Below are 8,589 nucleotides of genomic sequence, written 5' to 3'. Positions count from 1 at the left end.
TATAACTGCTCTTCCTCTTGGATGATAACCTCTTGGGAATTATCATTCTTCTCCACTGATATTATTCTTCTGCTGCTTAACCTGCTACTTTCTGTGCTAACTTGGAAAAAAGATTCTTCTTCACCCTTCATTTTCTGTTTAAGGCCTTCTTGATGACATCATGTTACCAGATAAACAAATTTTATTCAATTTCGTTAGATTCACACAATAGACCTAAAAAAAATTCATATATTTTTAAACATGGTTCAAAAATTCAAGTGATTTTCTTGGACATTGCTCTTTTAGGTAGCTTTTCACTTTGCAAATCCAGCCTTCTCTTGTGAAACACCTATCTTCAGTTGGTGACAGAGATGAAAACACAACCTGTGTCTCTAAGGCAGAGAGTTTTAATGTTTGTGTGTGTTGTGAACCCTTTATTCAATCTGGTGAAGCCTATGGACCCCTCTCAGAATGATGCATGTAAATGGATAAAATAAAACAATTACAAAGGAAACCAATTATTTAATTACATCTTTCAAATGATTTTTTGGGGGCGAGGCAATGAGGGTTAAGTGACTTGCCCAGGGTCACATAGCTAGAAAGTGTCAAGGGTCTGAGGTCAGATTTGAATTCAGGTCCTTCTGAATCTAGGACCAGTGCTTTATCCACTGCACCACCTAGCTGCCCCTCAAAATATTAAAAAAAAAAAAAAACAAATCCATACATCTCAGGTTAAGAACCTATGCCTAAGTTCTTTGGTTTGGGAAATAAGACTTCATTTTCCTTAGCTATGCCCTCTAACTTCCTCCTGACAGTTTTCATTTACCCCTACATAAATCACTAAATGTAAGTTTTATATGTAAGTTTTAGCAAACTCTGGTACATTTTCTTTTATGATAAAAGCCCTGGAAAAACTTTCTTATTTTTACCACTAAAAATAATCATAAGAATGATGATGCAATCCAATATGAATCCTTTAAGCTAAATTACCCAAATCAGGTCCCTTTTAAACAAATTGAAATATACAGTAAAATTCTTCTCTTCACCTCAAAACTGCATTGTTACAATCTTTTTTTGTATTTGACTAGGTTGTGTTTACAAAATAAAAGCAAAGTAGATAATTAAGAAAATTACCTTTATTATTCAGGCAAAAAAAAAAAGAACCTTAGAATAGACACACAATTGAGTAAAAAATATTTGGTGTGACTTAATTAGGCAGAAAATTGCTTTAACTCTCCACTTCCCTTTTGTCCATGTAGACATGGTATGTATATTACTTCCTGGGTTAACAAAAATTTTGAAGTTCAAGGCATGCCATGAGAAGAAACATTTCTTGTTCAGCTTCCAATGCACTTTAATTGACAAACTTGTAATGGGTAGTGTTAAGGTAGGATAATCAATCAGTGCTTCATTTTATTACATTTAATTTTATAAATGTAAGGGATTGATCAGGGCAATTTCCTGATAAGCATGAGGAAGTTTTAGATAGGTGAGCTTTTGTTAAAGATTTTAAATGGGCTACCTTTGGGGGATGAAAAACTCACTGGGAAGGTCAAGTACATTTAGGATGTGGTAATAAGTGGGTTGAGAGAGGCTATTGTGGGTCAGAGACATACTTTTGTGCTGGTCAAAAAACTTTTAAAAAGGTCAGTTTCAGAGGTGACCTTCCCACCCTCCTTTTTCACTGTAATGCTGAGAGCACAATGCAAAGACCACATTTCAGCTGACATAAAAAGAGAGCAGTGGCCTGCGGAGGGAAAAGCCTGTCCGTGCATGTGCAATGACTCCCAGCTTTGAAAGCCACTCATAGTGGAATTGAGGCAAAGACACTATGTTGGATATATTCAATTTCTGGGTCCTGAAACCAAAAGTCCAGTTAGTGTGGTATAATTAGGGAGTTAGTAACATAGTATATGAACTAGTTTGCAGGTTAATGACAGATTTACTCACCCTTGCCAAAACCTAAAAATCCTGAAACTACCATATCCCAACAAGAGCCAGGCAAGGTAGTTTGGATAAAACTAGTTTTTTGTTTTTTTTTTGTTTTTAGTGAGGCAATTGGGGTTAAGTGACTTGCCCAGGGTCACACAGCTAGTAAGTGTTAAGTGTCTGAGGCCGGATTTGAACTCAGGTACTCCTGACTCCAGGGCCGGTGCTCTATCCACTGCGCCATCTAGCTGCCCCTGGATAAAACTAGTAATGACCTTGAACCTCTGCCCAGAACTCAAATGGAGAGTTCTTCATCCCCTTCTACAAGCCTTTCCACCCATCCCCTAACCTTTTCTAACAGACACAGGCTTCCTTGAAGCTTTGAGAGATATTTCATTCATTGCCTTGCCTTTCCTTTTTTCTTACTCCATCTCTTCTCCCTCTCCCAGTCTTCCTTTATCTCCTATGGAGAGTTAATCAGAGAATGCCAGATGCCCAAGGCAAGAAGGCATCACTAGTGACCATCTAATCTATCACTTTGCTGCCAGGAAGGGCCCATATTTATTCTTATCTGTCTGAAAAACTTTCTCTCCTGGTTTTAGAGAGATTCTGGGGTCTGCTCTTTCAATATTTTTCAGTTTTCTTTCACAATCCAACATCCATGGAGTTTGCTTTCTTTCTGGATTCCTTGTAAGGCAGTTCTCCTAAGCAGATGACCTGGGTAATTATTACTTGGGGAAGAGGTCAGTCCTCCTTTAAGGAGGTATCAAAGTCTGGAGATACCTTTTTTGATGCCTTACAATGTTCTATCTTGAGGTAGTCCCAGCTGCCAAGTTTCCTCAGGAAGCTCAGTCTGGACATATAGGCCAATGGATAATATCAGGAACTATCAGTCAGTAATATTCCAACCCTGTAATTCCCCAATCTCAGAGAGGACTGGCCATTTATAGATTATATCAGTGAAGGTGACAAGAAGCAGAAAGGGAAGACCAGACTCATGCATGGGGATTGGCATGAATTATTTAGGTTCATAGTGGAGTCAGTCCTAGAGTTAGGGGGATACTTGGAGTCAAGGCAGATTTCCTGATGCATTAGGTCCCCACCTTGCTACTGCTGAATGAAAGGGTTTCTTTTGTTGTTGTTGGCTTAGAGAGTATAGATCAGCTCTGCTGCTCCAGCCCATTGAGCAATTGCTCAATTTTCTTTGTTATTGATGGACTTCACAGCTAGTGAGAGAGTGAGATTCCACACCCTACTATTTCATGTGGCTTGTGTAGACAGAAGTGTCAACCTCTCTTCTTTGCTTGGCTTGAACACATCTTCCCAAATGTCTCTTCCCCTGTACTCCACCCCTCTCATTTCCAGCCTCCCCCACCCCCACCCCCAACACACACTTCCTAGGACATGGAGTGTCAGAGCTGGAGGGAACATACTGGATTTGTGATTAGCTGAGCTGGATTTAAGTCCCACCTATACCTCTTACTATTTGTGTGACCTTGGGCAAATCTCCCCCACCTCTTTTGGCTTTAGTTTCCTCTTCTGTGAAATAAAGATTCAGGTGTTATCATAAAGGTCCCTCCCTGTTCTAAATCTATGACCCTATGAGTTAATTCAAACTCATTATTTTACAAATGATTAAGCCTAGCCCCAGCAATGTGATGGATCCAGTCAAGCAGATAATGGCAGAACAAGAACTAGAATTGAACCCAGGTGATTAGGCACTGTCTCTATCTTGCTTCCTGATACCTGTTTGCTCTTTTTTGACCTTTCATAGAAGAGCAACTATTATTCTGCTTTGCTTAGCTCCTCAGAGGAAAGATCATCCCATCTTATCATTCTCTACTTCTTCTCTCTACCTTCCACCTTGGAGGCATAGGCCCTGAATCCTAAAGGCAATGAGGTGTTTGTATGGCCCTTGGCTTTCAGAAGGGATATCTGCCTGCTCCAGCCCTAGCTGGGTAAGTGTGAATGAAGTCTTTTCTTCGATGATCTGATCAAAGATATGTGAGCTTTCTTGCATTATGTCCCCAACCAAGGCTTCATACAAGTGGGGATCAGGTTTGCCCTGGCAGGTGATGGAGCTGTTATTGTTTCCAAGAGAGGAACCAGGAGGTAAGCTGCAGGGAATCAAGAGTCATCTCTCTCTTCTGCTGGCTAGCTCAACCTTTGGCCTCCCTTTAGCATCTGGGGAAGAGAAAGCATCTCACACAATTCAGAGGGTTAAGGTCCTGAAGAGAGTGTGATCTTGGAGGGGACTCCTGGGTCCTCCAAAAGGCCATAGCTGTCCTGTTTGGTGAAGCCCTTGGGCTGGGCTCAGTTGTTTTCATGAAAGGAGGTTTCTTTCCTTTCCAAAATGCTAAAATGTGATAATTCCACAAACATTTGGTTTTGGCATGAGGTGGTCATTCTACAATCCTCTGCTTATAGCAAACAGAGAGGGCTGGGCAATGCCCCTCAATTTGTGGAATTGACAACCCAGAATATTCCCTCTGGTGATGTGTCTCCCTTCAATGTGAGGGTCCTACTTCTCTGTATCAGAAAGAAGAAGCAGAAAAATCCTTCCTGGTTTTTAGCAAGTTTATGGAGATCATAATAAAGCCTTTTGCTCTGGTGATAGATGGAAAGTTCTTCTAATATCAAGTCTGGGGTAACACAATATTGCTTTTTGACCACCTAAAGTGGGGATTCTCAATCTAGGCTCTAAGAACTATATTTCAATTCATTAGGTTTCCTTGGGCTCTGTAAGGTTTTCTTTTAAAAATATATTTTGATAACTCTTTCAGTATTATTGATTTTCTTTGTATTTTCTGTGTTTTATTTTCTGTATTTTATTGTATATGTATTTTATTTTATCCATTTAAACATATTATTCTGAGAAGAGGTACATATACTTCACCATATTGCCCAAGGGGCACATGATATTAAAAAAAATTAAGAACCTCTTACCTAAAATTACAAGGAAGGGGAGTCTTTAATACACAAATACAAGTTTCAATTCACTGTGGCACAAAGTAAACAACATAAATAAAATTGTTTTTCCTGGTGAGGTCTACACATGCAAATGTGTCATGGGGTATTGGAAAATCTGAGGCAATTCCCAAAATACTTTTCTTGCAAAATATGATGATGGGGAACTGTCATCATGTAACATGCTGTAAGCAAATGAGAATTTTGACAAAAAAGAGATAGGAAAACTTGCTGATAAATACCCAAATTACTTGTGTAAAAATCCCACTTAATACCATGGTGAAAAAACATAATCTTTGTACTGTTGTACCATATACTGTATACTGTGTACAATTTACTGTGTACTTTGTACTGTATCATGTACTGTGTACCATGTACCATGTACTGTGTACCATGCACCGTGTACCATATACTGTGTACTATGTAATGTGTACTGTGTACTGTGTACCATGTACCATGTACCATGTACTAATTAACTTGGAAATTAAGGAAACAATCAATATAGGAGAAATAATGTCTTTAATTGGGACAGAGGAACCATAGCTCGTGGTATCGCAAAGCTTGGGAGCTAGGCATACCCAAAGATAGGAACAGAGGACAGGGTTTTTATGGGGTAAAAGAACAAAAAGGGAACCAAAAGATTGATCCAGAGTGACATATAGCTACTTAATGTAAATGAACCTTTGCCAAAAAAAATAGAACTGCTCCTAAGTTAAGTATAGGCATTACTGTCTCTGAATAGAAACTACTTAATGTAGATAGACTCTTTTACATAATAACATAAAGTCCAGGGAGTAAGGTGGGGAACATTGGGAAATGAAACATGACAAAAAGGAGATAACGATACTTGGTGATAAATACTCAAGTTATGTGTGTAAAAATCCCACTTAATACCCTGGTGAAAAAAACACAATCTTTGTACTGTTGTACCATGTACCATGTACTGTGTACAATTTACTGCATACTTTGTACCATGTCCTGTGTACCATGTACTGTGTTCCATATGTCATGTACTGTGTACTATGTACCGTGTACCACGTAAAGTATATCATATACTATGTACTGTGTACCATGTAATATGCTGAAAGGAAATGAAACTTATGATAAAAAAGAGATAATAATGCTTGGTGAGAAATACTCAAGTTACATGTGTAAAAATCCCACTTAATACCATGGTGAAAAAACACAATCTTTATACTGTTGTATCATGTACCATGTTCTGTGTACAATTTACTGCATACTTTGTACTGTGTACCATGTACCGTGTACCATGTACTTTATATAATGTACCATTTACCATGTACAGTATACTGTGTACCATGTACTGTATACCATTTACTGTGTACCATGTAATGTTTACCATTTAACATGCTGAAAGGAAATGAAACTTAGGACAAAAAAGAGATAACAATACTTGGTGAGAAAAACTCAAGTTACATGTGTAAAAAACCCGCTTGATACCATGGTGATAAAACACAATCTTTGTACTTTTGTACTATATACCATGTACAGTGTACAATTACTGCGTACTTTGTACCATGTACTGTGTACCATGTACTGTGTGCTATCTACCATGTACTGCATACTGTGTGCCATGTACTGTGTACCATGTACCATGTACCGCCTACTGTGTGCCATGTTTTTCCCTAAGTCTTATCTTACTTCTTCCAGCTGATGATTCAAGCCTTTTCTTTTGTTTGGTCTTTTATGGCGATGGTCAAAAAGAAGAAGCAGCCTGGTAAATCATAGTACTGACTCTGGCATCAGAAGACCCAAGTCATCAAATCTTGCCTCTAGGACTCATTAGCCAGATGACCTTGGGGAAGTCACTTAATCAGCATCTCAGTTTCCTCACCTCTAAAATAGGTGGGGCTTCTAAAGTCCATTATTATATTCAAATCTTCAGCTTTTGTTCTCATAGAAATCCTTCATAAACTTGAAGTCCATTAAAATCTTGCATATTTGATGTCCTAGCTATTCCATATGTCTCTCCTATCTTCTTTCTCAGATCAATACCCTGAGTTCTTATCACTCTGGAGCTTTGGGGGGAGACCTATCAAAAGTTAGGATGGGAAGAATGAGGTGAGGAGGGACCAATCAACAGGTATTGAGTTCAGGTGAGGTTCCAAGTACAGTGGTACTTGATTTATTTCATCTTCACCCACTGCAAAATAGCATATCCCTGTGAGCAACTTCAGAGGAAACAATCTCTGATCCCTTAGAGAAGTGATTTATGGCCACCTTTGAATTATGTTATGGGGGCCCTGCAATGAGTACAGTATACTATCCAGAGTGGTTTTGAAAACAGTTAAATATTCAATAGATGAAATCAAATAGAGTTGCATAGGTATTCTTGAAAACCTGTGAACTATTGTTTATCAAATCAAATATATGCCCTTAGGAGAACTAGTAATTGACAAGAATGATATGGTTTTTCCCTTTATAAAGCAAATAATCCTTTTCTAATTTGAATTTTCATTTGCTAATTTATCTTTTTTGTAACTTCATATTGTGGTTTGCTTTTATTTTTAAGTGGGAGCACACCTTTAATTTACATAGGCTTTAACGATTCATGTAAAAATCCATTTCATAAAAACTAATTGTGAAACCGTTGTTGAGTAATTAAATATGATCTGCTAGAGTTTCATATTTGCCCTGGTGATTGAGTAGGGGAAATCAGTCCTTAAGTTCTAATAATGGTTTCCTATTACTCTACAAAATGACCTATGCAGTAACTGACACATAGAGGGTATATAATAAATTCTCAATGAAGGAATGAATGAGGCAAAGTGGGCCAACTGAGGAAAATTAATTTAAGGAAAGAGAACAAAGGCTCCTTATCCTCCCTTCAAGCCCACTGATATCTGAATCCTTGTCTAAATGAGCTTCAAAGTGTACATTCAGTAGTCTCTGAGATCCCCAGTTGACACTTAACTATTAAAGTGATTTAAAAACTATTGGGGGGGGGTTGGTTTTTTATTTTCCCTAACTAATGCAATGGCCAAATAATAATTTGAACTCAGAATCTTAGAGCTGGAATGGACCTAAAGGCATATCCAGAGAAAGAAAATAATTCCAAAAGTCACCAAGTGATTTAGTGGCAAAGGTGGAACTGGTGTGCAAGTCTGCTGTACCACACCATGATGAATCAAATTTGGGCTAAACCTTATATCCTAGAAATCCTTAAGCAAAAATACATGGGTTTTATAGTAATGAGGAAGTTATGTGAAGAGAGATCAGCAAAAAGCTGAGCAGAACAAACCCCCACCCCCCATTAAAAATTGCTCAATCTCTCTTGTTCCTTGTCTGTGGTTTCTTAGTTTGATTAAAACTTTTATCATGGGATAAAATGACTAGTTTGATTCTCCTTTGAGCTGTGACAAAACATAGCAATGTTTCCAAAAAGAAAGTTTTCTTAATTTTGGTTAATCAGTCATTTCTGGGGCCATTCATTCACTCAACTTTTATGAAATAACTATTTATGCAGAGCAGCATCATAGGGAAGACATGAAGTTTATATATGGAAGAAGATTTTTGTTGTTGAGTTGTGTCCAACTCTTTGTTACCCCATTTGGGGTTTTATTGGAAAAGATACTGGAGTGGTTTGCCATTTACTTCTACAGCCCATTTTACAGATGAGGTAAGTGAGGTAAACACGATCAAGTGACTTGCCTAGGATCACATAGCTAGTGTCTGAAGTTGAATTTGAACTCA

This window comes from Dromiciops gliroides, chromosome 3 (genome assembly GCF_019393635.1).
Source record: "Dromiciops gliroides isolate mDroGli1 chromosome 3, mDroGli1.pri, whole genome shotgun sequence".
In the NCBI taxonomy this organism is placed as follows: domain Eukaryota; kingdom Metazoa; phylum Chordata; class Mammalia; order Microbiotheria; family Microbiotheriidae; genus Dromiciops; species Dromiciops gliroides.
This window is presented reverse-complemented; position numbering follows the sequence as displayed.